Raw genomic sequence first — 21,311 nt, 5'->3', positions numbered from 1 at the left:
AAGTTGCTTCATTCACTGTGTTCTGTGATTTTGATTATTAATGGTGAAGAAGTGTAATAACAGGTACTTTCAATAAAATCATCAGATGTTAAGAGAAACAGCATGTAAAGTTTTGTTTGATCAGTGAATGACGGTATCTGCCATTTGTTGATAAATATCAGATGTTTAAAGTGGTGCTGTGGTTTTAAGTCATACTGGACTAACCGTTTACTAAGTGTTTTCTGAAAATAAAAATGTGGTCAAGCTTTGGTGATGGTGTTTATGAGTTGTTTGACATGAACACTTTTGGGAAATACGTTCACAGCTTTACCTCTTCACCATGATTGCTTGAAACGCTAATGTACTTCTGAAGTGTGTCAGATTTGTATATGCTCGTGTGCAGCTCAATCTTTTCTCAACCTTGCACTTGTCCAGAGCAAGAAATCATCCTGGTCACATGCAATTACTGGAGGGTGACATTTTGAAATGCTGTGAAGGTGTTTTGGCTTTAACAAGAATTCCCATGATTGATACAGCTTTTAGTGGTGAACAGTTCGCACAACCTTCTCCTCAGTGAGAGTATCCCACCGCTCATCTCTGTCAGCTGTGTCATAGTGAACTCCGACATATCGGAACATGTTCATGGCTACTTGAAATTGTCAGGCAGAAGGTAACATGAATGTGACTTCATTAGTAGCATGCATTCTGCTCCATGTCTCAACAATTGTATGGATGCCCTAGGCCTTTTTCTTGTGTAAATATGTCCTTGCAAAGATTTGTCCAGAGAGCTGAAACGAAGCTCCAGCAATGTCCATAGCTTGGGAAGAAACCATAAAGTTAAAGCTTGTCTAGCAGTGTGAGAAAGCTTAATCAGCATAGCCATGTTCAAAGTTCAGCAAAATGTTCTCAGTGTGCTTGTCATTGTATGGAGTTTAAAGATGGGGAATCATATTGTCTGCAACTTTGTGTCAGGCATGTCGATGTAAGAGAGTTAAAGAATAGTGGATCATATTGTTAGAGATTTTACAGCATGCATGTTCAATGATGATGGATCAGTTAGCAGAGTGGGGCAGGCAAATCATTGTATGTGAGTTAAAGGATAGTTAATCAGAGTATTAGGGGCCGGAATACACGAATCTGTATCTGAGTTTCAGAATTTGGGATCGAATTGCCAGTGACTTTGTGTCATGTATTGTGTTGTGAGGATTAAATCTGTTCATTTATTACTGTTTGGGAATTGAACGTAATTGGGGGCATGTCTTCAGAGTTGTCAGACTAGTGCAGTGCTGCATTTAAGCATTGTAGGAACCTGGGAGTCATGGAATTTCTGCTGAAGATCTGAGAATCAAATAACATTTGTAGTGAAATTAATTTTGCAACGAATTATGTGGTTTGCATAAAATATCACCATACTTTCTCTGTAACTGAAACATTCTATGAAAAAATCAGCTTATCTTTTTAAACCATGGGCACCCAGGATATGTTACCTTGCATGGGAATTGTATTTGAGTCACTTCGATGTGTTAGTGTAAGAAGGGTCTAGAATTGCTTCGGTTTTTTGTTTAAATATATTCTGACATTGTTTCGGATTTCATGAAAAATATCATAATCTTTATAGATTTGTGTAGTGCTAACAGCGTTTGATATTTCCATTGGTCAGTCGTTGTCCAGGATAATGTGTCCATACAGACTCGACACAACAATTTAAACTCTGGTTGTTCTTAATCTCTCACAGGTCAAAGCTTTTGTCCATTTCTAAATGAGCTGCCTTTATGCAGTGTGTGGAGTTACCTGGAGCTTAGATACATGTACTGGCTGAAGGGACACAACAGTGACTGGTGTACAACCCTGTTGAGAAACTAGTAATAGCGATATCATTGTGAAGACAATTAGAACTATATACCTCAGTCCTCGTGTCATCATAGAAGGTAAGTCCTCACTGCCCAACCTATCACTTTGTGATGATATAGTGGTTCATGCATGTCTATACTGGTGGAAGCAAATCGAACTTGAGAAGATTCATATTTTGTTGTCATGACCAGCAGGACAGTTATTCAATGTCCAATGTCAAGTGTGTCATACGGTTTGTACTATGACGTAGCCATGTGATGAGATTATCTCAGTTGTCTGAAGAATCATTGCTTGTGTCTGCCCCACTGTTCGTATTGAATAAGAGAGTTTGTTTATGCAATTCTAATGTGATTATGAACATGCATCCATCTCTCATGTCATACATATTTGTCCACCTGCTGTGCCCAATTACTGTGTCTTCAGCATACATTCAGCAGTATATACACTCCCTAATCCTCTGTGAGCTATTTCACCTCACACTCATAAAGTACTGAATTCATCCAAATTACATAATGCTCCTCATAAAAGAACTGAAATTGGGTTGGGTTGCATGAAGGTTGATTACTGAAGTCCTGAGCAGATTGCTGTTGAGGATGACAGCATTTTTGATCAACCATCATTGCTGTGATTCCACTAGTGTGATTTCATGAACCATACTACATAACCATGCTCACACAAAGTGTTCCTTCTCTTGGCTCTATGCAATTTCCAAGACATGTGGATGCTGTAAGTCATGATTTTCAAGAATTTGTGAAAAAGTTATTTGATAACTAAACAAATTAAACTACTTGATTGCCATAATCAGTGAGTTTAACTTCATCCGACATGACTGTAAAGTCATTCTCTACTGGATAATTCCATAGCTGCAGAAAAGAAAATAGCTAAAAACTGTCCTGGTTTTCCCAATGTATCCGTGTTTCAGAAACAGTTAGAAGGGAAGTGAAATTGGTGTTATGCTTGTGAGCCATCCTGTCTCACAGTGTAGGCCACAGGAGACTTTCATCAGACAGCATGTCATGCAAGTGTTGTAGGGGGAAATCTTTGATTATGCCTGTCATTAGCTTACAGTCACTGAGTGATGCTTAAGAGTCACCATGCAGCCTGTGTAGACAAGGCTGAAGAATATAATGAGGAACTGTACATGCTTCATGTAAAACCAGGAACATGCCCATGATGTAGGCAGAATCGTACCAAGCAGAGATTTTTTTTTTTTTTCAGATTATGTAAATGTTTTTGTTGCTTTTAGTCATCCAGATAGTAATATATAAGGTAATTACTTTCAGTAGTAACATGGAAATTCTATGCCTGTAGAAGAAAAGATTTTCTGTAATTTTCAGCAAGTAATGTTTCAGCACTAATTCAGTCTTAAAATTTCAGTTCTGTATATTTTTGGTCTAGAAAAATCTGTTTCTGGACACCATTTATCTTCCTGTACATGCAAACAGCACTTTCTGGGCTTCTGGTCTGTGTGACAGTATCTAGAACAACCATATGCACATTGTCTTTGGCACAGGATGTTTGCCCAGGTTTTTCTGAAATTTTGTGTAGAAGGGATAGAGTCTGCACAGTGTGTTCTCTGTTTTATTTACCAGGTGTAACGTTTCTCAAAAATAAATGAGTTAATGAGTTAAGCACCTCTCCCAATTTGTGTTACATCATCTCTCACATGTTAAAACAAGTTAACTGTGATCGAGGCCCTGTTCATTCCATGATTGTACCGCCTCATGCAAGCCATCTTCTCAATTTGCAGAAATGCTGATTATGGAGGGAGGCTTCCTATCTTAATGGTATGACCGGTTATTTGTGTCTCTTAAGATAATGGAATTAAATGTCCTTGGGTTTCCCAGACCAGCCAGCAACTACTGATGTCACCGATGATGTACTCCAGCTTCTGAAAGTCATATTTTGTGAAGTCAAATTCCTGTTTTTAACTATTTCAACAAGTGTCAACCACATTCACCTCCTCCACTCTGCCATGCTAACTCATGAAAACAGTTTTCTGAAATGGTTTCTGTTAAATAGGTATTTTCTGGTAACATAGTCTGACTTCTAATATCTCTTCAACATATTTATAGCTATAGCCTTGAATGTCATAATTTTTGCACTTTTTACAAAAATAATGCTAAATCAGAAAAATGTATCTGTAATATAGCTCCACAATATGATACACAAATGATATGAAGTATCAAGAAGATATTTTATATAGTGTTTAAGGAGCAATATAATCTCTTACAAATTTATGTACATCTCTTTTCATTTTCACAGTGCTTACATGAGAGACTGTGGTTTTTTTTTGTTCTAAATGTGTTTGTTGAAAAGAAGAATATTTACATATATGTAACCTTTAAAAAAGTTGATATCAGCCAAGCATTCAGGACAATATTTTCAGCTTTCGTGATTGGTAAAGAAATATGTAAAACACATAAGTAACTCTTCTAATTTCATAAACAGTGTGGTATAAATTCTATTCATTAAATCAACCATGTGTTATCATCATGGTTTGATGGTTTGAAATAAAGTAACATTTGGGGGAGAATTCTTGATTTCTGTAGCCACAAGCTGTTACAGTTAAAGGTTCCAGTGGAGTAGAGGCTGCTTGAGTTAACCGAGACGTCAATAGCGAGCTTGTCTATTTCGCTGTGCAATGTACACCGCCACTCATTTAGCATTGCTGGTATCACACACATGCTTGCCTTGGTCAGGTCTGCTTGCTTGATGGTATTAGTCTTAAAGGTATGTTGGATTATGTTCTTATAATCATACTTTTGTATTTAACAACAGTTTAAGGTGTAATATCCGAGCTGTCGATATCGGTTGCAGTAATCTATGAGTGGTGTTATTTCAGTGTCATGCGGGTATTCTGTTGGCATGTCAGGTGTTGTTTTATGTGTTTAATCATCAGATTAGACATTTGAAACAAATTCCATATAGATACAGACATACCATATGTCATTACATGATACCTTCTGTAAGTGAATATTTAAAACAGCTTTTCATTTTGTTAAGACTTTAAGCAAGTACAAAATTTCTTCCTACAAACAAATATCCATGTCTGATTAGTTACCTGAATATCCTTTTCTTAAAATATTTTTGTGAAATTCAGACATTGAAAGTCATTTCTCCTGATGCATTGCTACTGTGGTAGCTTTGTGTAGAAGCTGTCAGAGATTGTGACAACAAATCCATCATTTTCTGCAGTTTATGATTCTGCATTCTCTCAAATTTAAGCAGCAGGGAAGTAAGGTAATGAAAAGTCTTATGGTGCTTACTCTTTGACTTGAAGGCAAGAACATACAGAGCACTCTGATTTCTATATTGGAAAGTATGCTGTGCATAGATCTCAACATAGGTGTCTACTCTGGGTTATTAAGTGCTTATATGCTGAAAAGTAAGTCACAAATGCCTGGTCAGTTTATGTTGAATATTTGATGAATAAGATCAGGATCAAGATTAAGAGGTGGAGTTCAGCATTAAGTTTATTTCAAATTATGTGTCAGTGGTGATACTATCCTTTTTGCTTGTGGTGATTCATCCCTTCAAATTTTCATGTACTTTCGTTTATCTTGTGTTTAAAGGCTTTTTATCAAAAACATCTGAGGAAGGGAGCACTTTTAGGTACTGAAGTCATTACAGTTAAAACCTTTAGATGTCTAATCTCAGAGGCATAACTGCAATCTGGCTGGGAGAATTGTTGATTGTTTAATGTTATATGGTGAGGACAAATGTTGGATAAATGTTTAAAAAAAATGCTGTCTTTAGGAATGACAATATATAGTTGTTTCATCAAACCCGGATTCAATTCCCACATGGGCATGATGTGTGAAGCCCATTCCTGATGTTCCCTACCATGATATTGTTGGAACTTCCCTCAAAGTAGCATGAAACCATTCTCGCTCACTCAAACTTTTACTGCTTTGCCAAAAATCCTGGTCAGTGTGGAATTTTTGTATAGTTGTCATGATAAGGATTATGCTGGATGAGTCTGTTTACGGGTTCCTACCACTGAAATGTTCTGAAAGTTGGCTTCACTTAGCTGAGGTATCAGAATCAGGGGTCCTTGTTAGGTTGACTATAGTTAGGAGCCATGTGTATCAAAGAACCAACACCATTTCCTAATCATAAGAAATCTGTTCTAAAATGGGTGTCAGTTGCATGATGCTGACTTTCTCATTAGCAGCTGCTTGGATCGCTGTCAGATGGTGATGATACCTTGTGTTAGGGAAAAGCTAGGCACATCCTGGCCCACTGGTAGCACACTCCACAAACAACCATTTGTTTATTATGAAAGGACCAAGACTTGACTCTTCAAGTGGGTACAGTATATAATGTTAAGCCCATTATTGATACCTCAGTTTTGATGTTGCGGAAGTTAATTAGCATGAAGGCCCAATATCATTCAGTGGGTCTCCCAGTAACAAGAAAATACATCCTACGGAATAAAAAGGAATCCAACTCAAGTCTAACTGATTTGGCCTAGCTCAGCCATGAAATTCAGAATTGTTATAGGTTTGACTAAGATTCTATATTGTTGATGGGGCGATGGGGTAGCCCAATGGTTAAAGCGTCCACTCATCACAACAAAGACCCAGGTTTGATTCCCCACATGGGTTGAATGTGTGAAGCCCATTTCCGGTATCACCTGCCATGATATTGCTGGAATATTGCCAAAAGCAAGATGTGTCTGAATAGGTTTGTTCTACTGAATGTTTGTATATCATCCTAACTGCTTTTGATTTCAAAGTGGATGTTCAAGGCAAGGGTTGTTCAAGTAAATGTTTGTATATCATCCTAACTGATTTTGATTTCAATATTGGATGTTCAAGACATTTGTTCAAGTAATCTCTGCCCTACAGTCATATATCAGTACACTTGCTGGGAAAACTTTGAGAAATCAACCCCGAAGCGTGATAACAATACCCCCTCTATTGCTGTTTGAAAGCAGCTAATGTTCTGTGAAGTAAAACAAAATCTCAAGAAACCATAATTAATTATTCCCTTGTTGATCTTAGAATGAGAACCAATGTCTTAAGTGGCGTATCATCTTTTCTCCTACTCATCAGACAACATGTGATGGTCATTTGAACACTCAAAAGCAACACAGCTTCACTGTAAATAGTGTTCCCACAGTATCAATTTAAAATAAAAGGGCTCAAACATGTAAGGCCATCTTTAAGGAGTTTGTTGCCAACATACAATTTACTTATGTTGGATATATGGCATCAAAGCATCGAAAGAGATAAACAAAAATATAGACCTTGCTCAGATAAGTGGTTTTTTTTAGTGCCCAATCATTTGTATAATGATGGTTGAACAACAGATTTTAATCAATATGTACTATATTTATGGTTTAGTCCGTATAATTTGGTTGTTAGGTTGGTCAGGAAATTCAAATTTAGTTAGGTCACAAATTGCTAAAGAGCAGTATAGTTAATGCATCTTTGACATAATCAAGCAAGCAAAGATGTCTGTTTTATGGTAACAAACAAGAAACACAGCATAGCAAAAGCAAGTAGTTGTCATTTGCATGTGAAAAAATGAAAACGTCATAATATACGATGTCATTAAGCAACAGAGAAGAAATCAATAAATGACATCACTTTTTATCATCACTTGCTCCATACAGTTGACAGGTTACAAATCTATGTATATTCCTACACAGCAGGAGGTGATACTCTGTGGCTTTTGTTTAAGATTTTATATAGGTATTTATATGGAATTCATGCCGTTAGTTGTGATATCAGGTTTGTGTTTGAATGGCAAAATGGATAAAATACTGGTTGCATGGTGGTGATGTTCTGACTTTGTTTATCTCCACAGGTCAGTGCTAATGTCATGCCGATGTATTCTGTTGATAAAATCAGGCCATGAGTAGGTGGTTATCATTCTTAATTGCCTAATGCTTGACACTGTTCCTCTGTATCAAGTACTGATGGAATTTCAAGGTCCTTCAACTTTAATGCACTTCAGGAAATCAATACATGTGAAGTTCATATAAAAGAGTCCATGTGTCTTAAGTCCATGCATATTTCAAAGTCTGAGAGCATTCGAAAGTCATATCCCAAGAGGTGATGCATATTTGATATCTGTTGCATATATTCAAGTCAAGTATTGCAGTGTCCAACTATTGCAGGACAATTTCTTGTCCTGTGGAAACCCTTTATATGAAATGGTGTTGCTTTATACTGGACACCCCTGGTGCCATAACAATAATGAACTGCTGTTGTGTCTTTCATCGGAAAATGCCCATTGATCTATGAACAAACGGAAATTTAACGTTTCTCTGCTGACAAATGAAACTCTATGAAACTATAAGCCTGCTGTCCAATATATTGGCTCAGAAAAATGTTTCAGTCAAATGTTCTTGTTCTTTGCATCAACCAAAGATTGGAGAGAACAGTAAACATCTTTCAGGTTAACATTGACTTTCCTTTGCATGTGTTTGCAATGAGTGCACCAATGGTATCATCTCTGTGTGATGGTGATCCAAGAGAGGTTTGTTATGATTATGCAAACGGTTGTGTTGTTTTCAATCAAATGTCACATTTACCAGAAAATTTGGTGATGAAAATCATGTCATCAGATTATTCAGGGAATATCAAATGGCAGATTATGTCATGTCATGAAATGATATTTACTTTCATTATTGTCTCCAGACATGCTGAAACTGTAATCCACGTAAATGTTCATGAATTTGTACCACCGTTTTATCCAAATTACAGTTTTTCATGTGTCTGCACTACCTCAAGTCTTGTAATGAAGGACATCAAGATTGCATGTCACATTCTTCATACAATAACTGCAATGTTTCAGATGAAAGTTTGTTAACAGTGGCATCCATAACCCACAATCACTCATAACCTCTTTCATTATCAGACCTTGTTGACTTGAACTTCATTTAGCTGACATGTTCTATCAAACAGTATTTTTTGGTTCAGCAGAATCCTTGCTGGCATTTTGATGTAATATTGGTGCTTTGAGTAGCTAGACACTTCATAAGTTGACATATTGGTGACATCATCTCACTATGCTATCAGGAAGTCCTGTCACAAGCACACAAGTCAGGTGTAGTCGCCCAGTGCTGGTGTCAGAGAGTAGGTGGATGGGTAGCATCATCTCATTTTGCTCTCTGGTAGTCCTGTGTATAGCAGCATACAGGTTGGGTGTAGTTGCCCAGTGCTGGTGGCAGAGTAGGAGGATGAGGGTCATCAATCCATTGTGCTGTCTGGTAGTCCTGTGTATAGCAGCACACAGGTCGGGTGTAGTTGCCCAGTGCTGGTGTCAGAGAGTAGGTGGATGGGTGTCAGTCTTTGCAAGCTTGACTGCAGATAGGTACCACAGTCTTTCCCGAAACTGAAACACAGGTTAGACAGTATGATTCCTTATTCATTTGCCTCTGATCAATGGGTACGCAGTCGAATTATGTAGAATATTTGTGTAAAATAATACCTAGCATTGACATACTAGGAAACAGATTTATTTGTTGTACAGAGCAAACTAATGGAATATTTGTTGACTGGACACTTGCTGTGGTCATCATGGATGACACCAGCTGGATGCAAAAGAATATTAATGTCCAGCCTATGTGATGTGTAAAGAAAACTTTCGGACATTGTTTGCTACTGCTTTAGCTTATTGTAATCATTTTCAACTGATATTTTTTCAGACATATTGTTGACTAGCCTTTGTGAAAACAAAAGTGATTGTCTCTGTACAATATGTAAAACAACCTAACTTATATGATCAGTGCAGAGCGGGTATTAATATATGTTTAATTGCTGTATATTGCCTTCAAGCACATTCGAAAACATGTATTACAAAAAAAACATTTTTATATTTTCTAATTATTCTGACAGACTGTTGTCTTTGTTGTGGTATATGAAATTGATTACTACAATGAGATAAAGTCATGTCTGTTCATTTGATAAATTGGAAAAAAAATATTTTGTAATGTTCACAACTAGTCAACATAGTACATGCTACTGTTGAAGTTGAGATCTTGTAATCAATGAAGGAAGGCTCAAGTATTGAAGTCCAGCATTTTTAGATTTAATTGCCTAGCCAGGATGACATTCTGTAAATCCCCAGCAAGCCAACATGTTTCACACAAGGACTCCATCATACCATGGTAGATTTAATGAACTTTTACATTCCGTAGTCTTGAAATATGAAATTCTTGAGGAGACAGAAATGAAGGCATTTCTAACAGAACCTCTTTAGACTTTTCTTTAATATTGGATCAAGAACTGCAAAAAAACATTCCATCATATTCTTCAGACCTTCTGAAAATCTTTTTGTAAATCCTTTTAGAAAATATTATGTTCTTGAGCAAACTTTTCAGATATTTTTGAAACTGTGATCATATTGTGGAATCCTGCTTTGAATTAGGATCAACGATTTTTTAGCTCTTGTTAATATTTGCAAATGATATATAGGTACAGTTGATATCAGGTTAAAAAATTGCCTTTGCACACTCATTTTGGAAAATATCTTTACATCTTTATGATTAATCCGAGGGTTAATTTGATATATGACAGTGTGAAGGAATTAGGCCAGATAACTCCAGCACATCATTGTTGCAAATCACAGCATTATACGAAAAGTAAATTTCAGACCAATTTACCTCTAGGACTTTCTGTAATATAAAAAGATTTCTACCATGGCAAACATTTGCTCATGTCTGTTTCAATGAAATCCTGGTCAGAGTGCTGCCATCCCATGATTATGGTAAAGGATAGTTTTGTTCTTCATCTGAAATGGGTACTAGTCATCTATCTTGATCAATATGCCTCATTATAAGCCTCATCAAGCCCTTCTTCTAGCATGAATAGATGCCTGTTCATTCCCCAGAACACTTGCAATGAACATGGCTAATGATGTCAATTTCATTTGACAGCTGGGTTAGACAGATGATCTAGAAATGTTGTGGATCACTTCTTAAAACCTTCTTTAGGTTTTGGTATGAGCTGTGAAATGTGGGACCCTTTGCACCGGAAGAATATTTCACAAATACTTTTGCAGTGAATGAGCCTGATGGTGTCGATTTCCCTTGACAGATCACAATTGGGAAGGTGTTGAAATGGACATAGCTAAATATCAAAACCTCAGTGCCATCACAAAGTCTTTGAAGAGTGATTGACGATTTTTTCTGCTTTACATCAGTGATTTGTAGAGGATGAAACTGAAGACCTTGGTCACCACCAACTGCTGAAGCATGCTGTTACAGGGTCATGAATGGCTGGTAATTTTTCTTAATATTTTTTTTATTTTGAAAATGTGTCAAAATAGTTTCTTTTGGGGGTTCTTACGTCTTTAGGAGTTTGGTATCTTTTTATATTAGACAGTGTTATTCCATCTTTAAACAGTCTGCAGGGGGGTAATAAATAATGCAATAATCTGCCATAACACAGGAACAAACACTTCACCTTCCATGACACAGGAACAGACACTTCATGTGCCATGATAAAGGATCAGACACACCACTTTCCATAAAACAGGAACAGACACATCATGTGCCATGATAATGGAACAGACACAATACCTTCCATAACACAGGAACAGACACATCATGTGCCATGATAAAGGATCATACATACCACGTCCCATGACAAAGGAACAGATACATCACCTCCAGTGACAAAGGAACAAACACATCACCTGCCATGACAAAAACTGGATATGTGGTAAAGTGTAAACCAATCTTCCATGCAGAAAAATAACAATTCACAGAGAATGTGTCAAGGTATGTTACAACACTACTGACCTGGATTGATATTGATCTCTGTTTCCTCTACCTGGTTCATCTTTGTCTATATCATTAACACACCAGAATTACTTGCACTGTTCCCTTTAAAAGTCAATAAAGCAGAGTAAAGGATAATTCATTCTGTATCTGTTTGACATCTGGAAGTCAATGAGTCACACTTAGGTCATTTCATCAAAACCTTTTTCAAAGTTCACAAATGAAATAGCTTTCTATTTTTCTGATTGGAATATAACTGAATGCCCATTTGAAAAACATTGGTAAATTAAAGAAATGGTCAGTACAAAAATTTAAGCTTTAACATATATGTGTTTCAGCCAAAAAGTTAACAAGCTAGTTCATGAAAAGTGGGCATGCACATTTCACCCTGTTATTGTGAAGGTGACAGGGAGAGCACAAATATAATTTTTCCACCAAATTAGCTCAGTGAGGTTTCCATATAGATCCCAGTGAACACATTACAGGCATTTGGCCCCGAGCTAACAACTTTCTATTTCCGAATGACAATAGAATTATAATATGAAAGATGAAAGGCCTTCTCATTGGCTGCCGGAAACTGTTCGTTACGGTTAGTAACAGACTTGTTTAGAATGTGTCATGAAGTATATATTGTTTTAAAACCTTCGTGTAATTTTCTCTATAGTGTTCAGACTGAAAATTAAGTCTTCATGTACTTGGACAGTTTGATAGGGCAGGTCTCTAGTATGGCTTGTTTTTCTAGGGTAATGATGGGCAGGGATTTTGCCTGGAGCCTGCATGGCCATTATGTCTGCACTGAGAGGGGATATTCTGTATATGGTAGAAGGTTATAAATCATGACCAAGGTGGGAGCAGGTTGTGATCAATATATTTGTTCATGGGAAATCAAATTAATGGAGCATGAATGGGATTGAAGGACACTGGTTCAAGCAGCCCTGGAATATTAAATAGGACCCTACAAGATGGTTTGGTATTCAATGAAGACATCTCAAGATTTGTAAGTATTACAGGACAAATAAATATAGACAAGCTGCTTTTGGATTGAAAGATTTGAACTATGTTCACAGCTAGAATTGTTGTTTGAACAGATATTACAATCTTTGTGAGTGGCACTATTTACCAGCCACTTTTCTTGATCATTTTGACATTTATGGTTGACCTTGTGAAAAGTACAATTTTTCTTTCAAATATTCTACATAGAATTTAACTTTGTTCTTATTTAAAATACAAATCTGAAACCAAAATAAAAATATTTCAGTGAAATGAAATGGATACAATGTATAAAGCTCATTTCTGGAGGCCCCCTCCAAGATAAAAGGAATTTTGCTAAAAGTGGTGTAAAACTAAACTCACTCACTCACTCATTGCCTGTAGCAGAGTAGGTGTTCAGGCCCCAATTTCTCGAAAGAAAGTTTTTCAAACTGAGTTTGACGATTTGAAACTGCTTTAATTTTAACTTAAATGCATTTGTTAAAATAGAAAATACTCAAACTGCTTAAGCAACATATTCACAAAACTCAAACTGTCTACTGTTTTTGAGTATAATATCAATTTCAGTACATTCTGGGAATATATATTTTCCCAAATCTGAGTGAAAACTCGAATTTAAGTCAAAACTCAGACTTAAGTTTGTTTCGAGAAATTGGGGCCAGATTCCTTGATCATCCCAACTGGTATTAGGGAGATGAGCAAGTGTGACATATTGAACATCTTGCCCAGACTGAATTTGCATATGTTGTCAAACACAAGATTGCCTGGCCAAAAATTTCTGATGTAGTAGTTGACAGTTTCAACTATATGATGATGGATACCTTTTAGTGGAATATTGGTTTCAAACGTTAGATTATCATGAACATACAGCAACCTTTAATACACAACAATGTCTTTCTTATGGTACTGAAATACATGGTACTAAAAATATGGAAGACATTCACAAATGTTTATGTACCAGTTAAGGTTATGGAAATGTAGTAGAAATTGTCCTTGAAATTCCTCAACTATTTTCACTCTCATATTATTGTTACAAATTGTCCTCATTTACATGGAGATGCCAGTCTGGCTGAAATTTGACCCAGTCACCCAGCTAAATGTATTCTGTCCAAACTGTTTCTAACCCAAGGTCATGGCAGTGCTCATATTTCCAAACATGGCATTGCATTATCAGATGTAAATTGCTTGTCAATTTTGCAAGAATGTGATCAGTATCGCCTGGCTTCGATCTGCATACTTAATTATGCCTATTGCAGGATGCTACCAATGCCATCATCCTCCAGAATTTGTGCCTCTCCTTGAAATACCTTCCTATAAATTTCAGTAGTCATTACTGTCCCTTTTCACTGTTAGAAATCTATAACGATATTGACGATAGTTGTACATATCGTGACTATCCACTTGATACTCAAGTGCTGAAATAGAGAGTTTTTCATTGAACCCTCTGTAACCTTTTCATCGCCATTGGTGCTCGAGGTCTTTTTAAGGTTTGTAAATAGCGGGCATTTTAAGTCTCATTTGTTTAAATAAGGGTCTTTTTGCTCATAATTTAATGATCTGTTCCTATATTTCTCTTTAAGATTTAATAAACTCTATTTGGTTCAGTTCCGATTTTTCAAAGGAGAATATTCTTTCATTTGCATCAAGCTTCAGTGAGAAGAGATTGTGTATTTGAGTGTAATTTGTCTTAATAAAGAATATATACATACCTAAACAGTTTGAACTCGGACTATATTTAGACCAAAAGTAATGGGTATGTTTTTGTGCATGTGAGAATACAATATATATGCGCTACTCAGAACAGCATTTATGTACTTGTGCAGAACAATGTCTGTGTAGAAAGTGCCACAGTCACAGTATCTGGAGGGAAAAAATTTGAAGTAAATGTCTATCAGTTTAAATTTAAGTTAAAGCAGACAACTGATAGTATCAAGTATCATGTAAACCTTGCTATTATGCACAGTTAGTTTTTATTTGAAGGCGTTGGGAAATGACTAGTCATGATATATTACCAGAATGTGGAAGAGGAAAGAGGCATTCATTCAGTGAGAATTTGTGTCTTTTGAAAGATTGAGAATCTAAAGAGAGTTTTTTATGCAGATTTTGGACTCTACCTTTTCAGTGAAGTTATCTGGTTTCCACCAGTTCTAATTGTTGTCACTATCTGCTGAACATTTTGCAGACCAGAGGGTTTAAACATAGTCATTCTATTTTTACACAATTTTATTATTTTCAACTTGGTTGGTATTGGAGACTGTGTGGACAAGATATCTGGGGTGATTGAATGCAATAATCTGTGATATACTATTACCGTCACTTTCAAGCATTTGCCATTTGCATTACCTCATGTGAAACCTATATAATATAATTTCTACAACATACGTTTAGCCAATATCTCTCTTAATGTCTTACCTCAGAACCATGCCAGTTTCAAATGTTAGACCTATGCCATATCTCACCTGGTGTATATTCAACATAATCATACTTGTCTCCCTTTGGCCAGGCCAGGATATGCAGATTGGAAGTTGCATTCCAAGGTCACCCAGTTGCTGACTCTTGGTATCCAGACCTCAATTTGTGGCTTTCAGGAATTCTTATAAACTGAACCAATTAAAATGATTGCCTATGTTTCTGAGTTGTATTAAGAGAATATGTGTAAGTAAAGAAGTGAGTGTTATTGCTGCAGTGTTCACTTTGTTGCCATATCAATGACTATTTGCTGCTTGTACCACATAACTCATAATGGCAGTTACATCCACACTCTCCCATTATACTCAGGGGGGGTGCAAAAAGGACTAATTTGTTCATGAAAATTCAGTAACTTAACCACCATATTATGGGAAAATGTTTGAGGAATTCACACACCAGTTTTGTAGTTCTTGGGGTTTTTTTTTTTCAAGTTATCAACAATTTGTAATCTTCAAAACGATTTTCTTCCTCTAAGTAAATATCCTTTCTGATAATTGAATGTCTAATAGACAGCAGAATCTGCATGAGATGCAGAACCAAACAATATTTCACATTTTTTATTGTGTTGACCTTTCAGTTAGAATCTTGTGTTTTGTTGTTGAAGGCTGTGGTATTGATGTGGTGCTCTGTACATTTTCTTTCAGTTGTGTCCGGTTTCAGTCAGTCATGTGCAGTGAGGTTTCTCGGAAGAAACTGTTCATCAGATGTACCTATTAGCCTTGCTATGTGTAACCTCACCCCACAGGATCTAGCTAAACGCACAGTGATGTCTATGTACGTGTGGGTGGATTAGAGGAAAGCTAATCCACAGGATCATGAAAAATACTCTAAGGTTTCATGTACCGACATTAGGGTTCATTTGTTTGGGAGATATTTGTAGATATTTCCATAACTAAATTGGGATATATTTCAGGTCAATATATTTTACTATTAGATCCACTAACTATGAAATGTTGATGGAAATAACACAGATCTTTATCTCATTTTGTTCATTAGATAATGACTGTCAAATGTATTGAAGGGAGGGTTGAAGAGCATGGAGGTCACAGTCCATTTTGCACAGCAGTGGATGATGGTGGTGTATTTGGCAAGGTAGAAGACCGGTTTCAATAAAATACCTTAACTATAGTGATTTGTGGAATGATACAGATGCCAGTTGGGAATGAAGCCTGAACTATTCATTGGAACTGAGCACTTTGGGTGAATACTCTATGCATCCATCCACACTTCTGCTATCTGATTAATTTCTTAGTAAGAGGGTCAGTAGGGTAGCCTAGTGGTTAAGGCATTTGCTTATCACGCCGAAGATCTGGGTTCAGTTCCCCACACAGGTACAATGTTTGAAGCTCATTTCTTGTGTCCCCTGCTTTGATATTGCTGGAATAGTGCTAAGGCCATACTCACTCACTGCTAATGAAATGAGTTACTGGATTATATCGGGAAAGAAATTATGTTTCCTATATATAAGAAGAAACACTCTGCTAAAACTGTCATGCATTATGCTTACCTCAATTCACTCGTTTGTATGAGTACATTGAAACTTGTTCATTATCTATATGTTTATCGTTTGATGAAGAGATGATTTATTGAAGTATCATTTCAGTGGGCGCAATCAATGCTTTGAGTAATGTTGAACAGAAGTAAGTGAGCTCCAGTACCCTGAAACTGTTCTTCAGTCTGTCAGTGGAGTGTGCTCCTTTCAAATGCTTGTTTTGTAAATCCATGTTTTCTATTAGCCCTAGAGAATTCTTAAAGAATTCTTTCGGTTAGTTGCCATGGTTACTGGGAAAAGAGCTGAAAATATGTTCTCTTTATTGGTGCTGTTTACTGAGAATCCAAGAATATTTTCGAATAGGAACTGAAACGTGGCTTTGTTTCTTTAGTATTCTGAAGAATTAATCATCATTCCTGAAAGTCTCTGAAGGATGGTAGATGCATGTGGCAGTATTTTCTTTCTGGAAGTCACCTGCATGTTTTGTAAACATTTCCAACCTGCTACTGACAGTATTGCAAACCTCTCTGAAACTCTAATATTCCTGAGGATTTTTTACTCTCCATTTGCATACAGACGGTCTGGCATATCTCAATGAATATGTTTGCATGTATTGTGCTGTGGTAAATAAAAACATCATCACACTTACCTTAACCATACAAAATTTTAAGCTCTGCTGCTAGTGGCACGTGTCACCAACACATTCAAAGTACGGAACTGGTCATGTGAAAAATTCCTCATGTGACCATATTGTACAAATTCATTTTTTGTCTTTTGTACATTAAACATAGTCCTCATGTCTACCATAAAATGTTTTTAGAGATGTGTCATATGGTGTTCATTGAAACCTTCGAAGAAGGAGTTCTTGTATTGTACCCAAACTAGAACACCAAAGCCTGGAGCTGATAGAATATTGCTCCGTTCAAATGGAATATTGATGATTGGATGTGTCTGTCCCTCATGTTGAAGAATATTAGCAAACTATCAGTTACACTATCCATGTTCAGGGAACATTGATGGCCCTATGGTGTATAGTGAATTAACCTACTGACTATGTTTTCAAATATCAGAGTCATCTTTTTATGGTCTAGGTCTGTTGTAGCAAATGACATGGGGTTTTGCATGATAGAATGTCTACACTCTGCATATTTTTTTTTTCTTATATTGGGCTGCTGAAATTTGTGTTGGACCTAATTCTTTCACTCAGCACAGTGTCTTCAAAGATGGTATGATGGGTAAATGGTCAGTGTGCTGATTTCTCTTGATGTATAATTTCTTGGCTTGGATCTTGAAATATGCCTACAGCACAATATATGATGAGGATAATTTTTAGCACAGTAGTCAGATGTTTTCATATGAATTAGCATATCTTCCATGACTAGGAATAAGTGGACTGAATTCTATCAAAGTGTTGGTTTTAGGTTTGTTCAGGAATCATTCTAATATTTTAACATGGATAAGTACTTGACTCATGCCAATATTTATACTTAAAGTGAAGAATCATTGTTTTAGTCATATTTATTGTTATGAGGATATGGTTGATGCTTACTACATCAGCTGTTTTCTTCATTTTGACTTTATACTTCATAAATGACATGATGGATACAAGTCTCATCAATGTCAGAATGGTAATTAAATGTTCCTGCAATTTCTGCAAATTTCACAACTACAGGCAACTACAAAAGGCTTACAATCAATTGTCTTGTGTGTTCAAAATGGCTGCCAAGTGTCGAGCATCCTTGAAAGGACAATGGACCATCACTGAAAACCAACGCTCAGCTGTGTCCCTGCACATGATGTATCATCCCTCAAACTATCAACCATCAGTTGCATGGTGCAGTTGCTTGAAATAATACTTGGGGACAAAACCCTCTTCTTTTAACCCAGACACAATTTGTGTTGGGAATCCTCACTTAGTGTTATCATCAACTCGTAAAGTATGGCAATAGTTTTGTACACTGAAGCTGACAATAATTATGTTAGTCAATGACAGAATTGATATCCTGTCTGCAGCCAAAGGTGTGGCTGAATCCTTCCTTTGTCAATAATTGAACATCCGGCTAGGAACAATAACACTTTGGTTGTGTAACAATATCCTGAAGCTACTGTATCAATTAAATGATTGGTCAAAAGGCTCCTTCCATTGATTTTGACAGCAACAACTAATTGTTTTAGCGACAGACCAATCAGTCAATCGGAAATTATCTATAAGTAGCAATGGTATGTCAAGGTAAATGTCAACTCACATAATAAAGTTTGACAGAGCTAAAATAAGCAGTTTGAAAAGTTTTGAGTCAGGTAATCTGAAATATTTCCACCAAGCCAGAACCCGCCATTCTATATATAACAGCCTTCCACGTTATGTCTATTTCCCTATAAGGGATGGTATATGACATTTTGTCATTTCAGAATATGATGACTAATTTGTTTGTGGAATGACCCAAGGTCAGTCAGTTATCAAAGGTCAAAGTGCCAATAATTCACCTCACTTTTTGATTTGGCACTGAAATTTTGAACTCTTTTACTTTTATTTGGTATCCAAGTCAAATCTCATCATGTCTTGTGTGAGATTTATCATAAATTGAGGTAATTAATTGCTCTAATGTATACATCTTAATTAACATACCATATTAAATTGTAGTAGGCTTTGTTATGGCCATTGTTTCATGAATGCTGTATGAAATGAAATTATCTTGCTTATCTGTCTCAGAAGGAGAGTTCTGAGATGATGCAACAAAATTCATGCATCCTGCACATGTGAGTGAGTATAGTTTTACGCTACATTCAACAAAATTCCAACTATTATTTCTGACTTTACTGTGTGGATTTAATCTTGCTTCTTGTTTAATTCTCTGAAAACACCACAAAATAATTTTGGGCAATTGTGAGCAAATAAGACTGCTGCAGTAGTTTAGAAAGTAAGGACACAAACTCTTAGTGTTTCTGCAGCTATTCTGTTTTTTTTTTAATGAAGAAAGAGATTAGATTAGTAAATTAATATTCATGAATATTGTTGGAATGCTGGTCATCACTAAAACAGATGGGCGGTGGGGTCGATTTGTGGCTGAACATTGGCTTGTCACGCCAAAGACCTGGGTGTGATTCCCCACATGGGCACAATGTGTGAAGCTCATTTATGGTGTCCCCCATCTTGTATTTCTTGAACATTTCTAAAAGTGGCTTAAAACCATATTTACTCTCACTAAAACAGATATATTCTTTTGAGATAAAAATAGTTTGCTAAACTGGAAGGTGAGCTTCAGAACCTATGACCCTTCTGATGGTGCTATATGTGTCATGCTTAGTTATGTAAAAGAATGATTGATGTTCTGTAAATTAACATTGACATTGACATCATTATAAGCGTAGCAGGTGTAAATAGAACTGGAATGTAATGAATCATTCATAACAAACATTCAAGGTTTAAATCAGTGCAAAATAAAGCATTGTCATCAGGGACTGTTTCTGTATTCTGAGCATCACCAGCAAAATCCAAGTTTTCTACTCTGGAATGAGGAATAATACTAGCATACACTCATATCCAGTGATGCTATCGATCAGAAAGCTTTTCCCCTCACGTTAATTCATGACAGCACTTGCATTTTTCATGACAAATTGGCATGCATCAACATTGACAAGCCTTTTGTTGAGTAATGTAAGAGCCCTCCTGCTCGCTGTGAAGATATGTCTCTTAAGTATAGAAATATGAAAAGCTCTCCCAACAGCAGTTAATAATCATTGATTGTGCAATTTTTTCAAAGAACATGAAGGATTTCGCCTGACAATTTCGCAAGCTCATCAATATAGATATATATAAATATTAATATTTTGTAATGTTCAGAGAACAGTGCATATTTTACCCATATATCAGCTTCTATTTAATAGTGTTGATGATCTACATAAGTGATTCAGTGTTATAAATTGTTTATGACAGTATGAAAATGCTTTGCATGATTTATATTTTGACAAAAGCGTGAACCATAAATCTAAACCTAACACAATATCATGCAGTTTACACACCGGTCTGCTTTGTCTGTGCCCAGGAATATATGCTGTTTGTCAGCATTTGCTGACCATATTCATTTCTGGTTGATTTGGTCTTTTTGTTTGGCCTTTATGTAGTCACAGCTGTTATATGGATTTTGCTTTCAGCAGAAATATCTACTGGTTATGAAAGGGGATACATGTTGGCCGCTGTTTACTCCCTGTGAGATCAGATTTAGTGGATAATCAATGCTGGCTGTTCTCACATGCTGATGTTTTAGATTTATTGAAATTTATGACTTGGATCTTGTAGGTGATGAGTCTTAGTTGAGCATTATCAGTTTATGACTGGTTTCATCCCAGAATTGCATACCAGGTTTCAACAAGTGATAAGTCCACATCTGTCCATCTCACAAGCCCTCATGTTACAAGATTTTCAAACAGGCCTACTTAACTGGTAGTGGGCAGATGTGATGACATAGCTATTTTGAGCCACAAAAATTACCACACTGCCACAAGCCCCGTGTGGTGTGGTCATTTTCAAGTGATGAAACGTGTGTGAGTGAATATCAAGTACCAGTGGAGGTTAGTCAATGACTGTGGTTTCGGACAAGGAGCTTCAGACAAATGAGAGAGTCTTCACATTATATTTGTGCAAAGTCCTCAAATACATGTTGCCTTCACCTCCATGATGTGAGGACCCGTGAAGGTCCCGGGGTAGAATAGGTTTTCAGCAACCCATGCTTGCCATAAAAGGCGACTATGCTTGTCGTAAGAGGCGACTAACGGGATCGGGTGGTCAGTCTC

The 21,311-nt window shown here is 36.5% G+C and overlaps 2 protein-coding genes across 3 annotated transcripts in view; both read left to right on the top strand.

The window, feature by feature from the left end:
- Positions 1 to 21,311, top strand: part of LOC137294324 (UDP-GalNAc:beta-1,3-N-acetylgalactosaminyltransferase 2-like) — a 552,386-nt gene that overhangs the window by 225,072 nt on the left and 306,003 nt on the right. The window lies entirely within an intron of this gene.
- The window catches only part of LOC137295039 (melatonin receptor type 1C-like), a 92,108-nt gene that overhangs the window by 1,642 nt on the left and 69,155 nt on the right, over positions 1 to 21,311 (top strand). The gene's annotated exons all lie outside the window — the stretch shown is intronic.

Source organism: Haliotis asinina, chromosome 8 (genome assembly GCF_037392515.1).
Source record: "Haliotis asinina isolate JCU_RB_2024 chromosome 8, JCU_Hal_asi_v2, whole genome shotgun sequence".
In the NCBI taxonomy this organism is placed as follows: Eukaryota; Metazoa; Mollusca; class Gastropoda; order Lepetellida; family Haliotidae; genus Haliotis; species Haliotis asinina.
The sequence above is the reverse complement of the archived record's forward strand: the minus strand, read 5'-3'. Positions and strand labels throughout refer to the sequence as shown.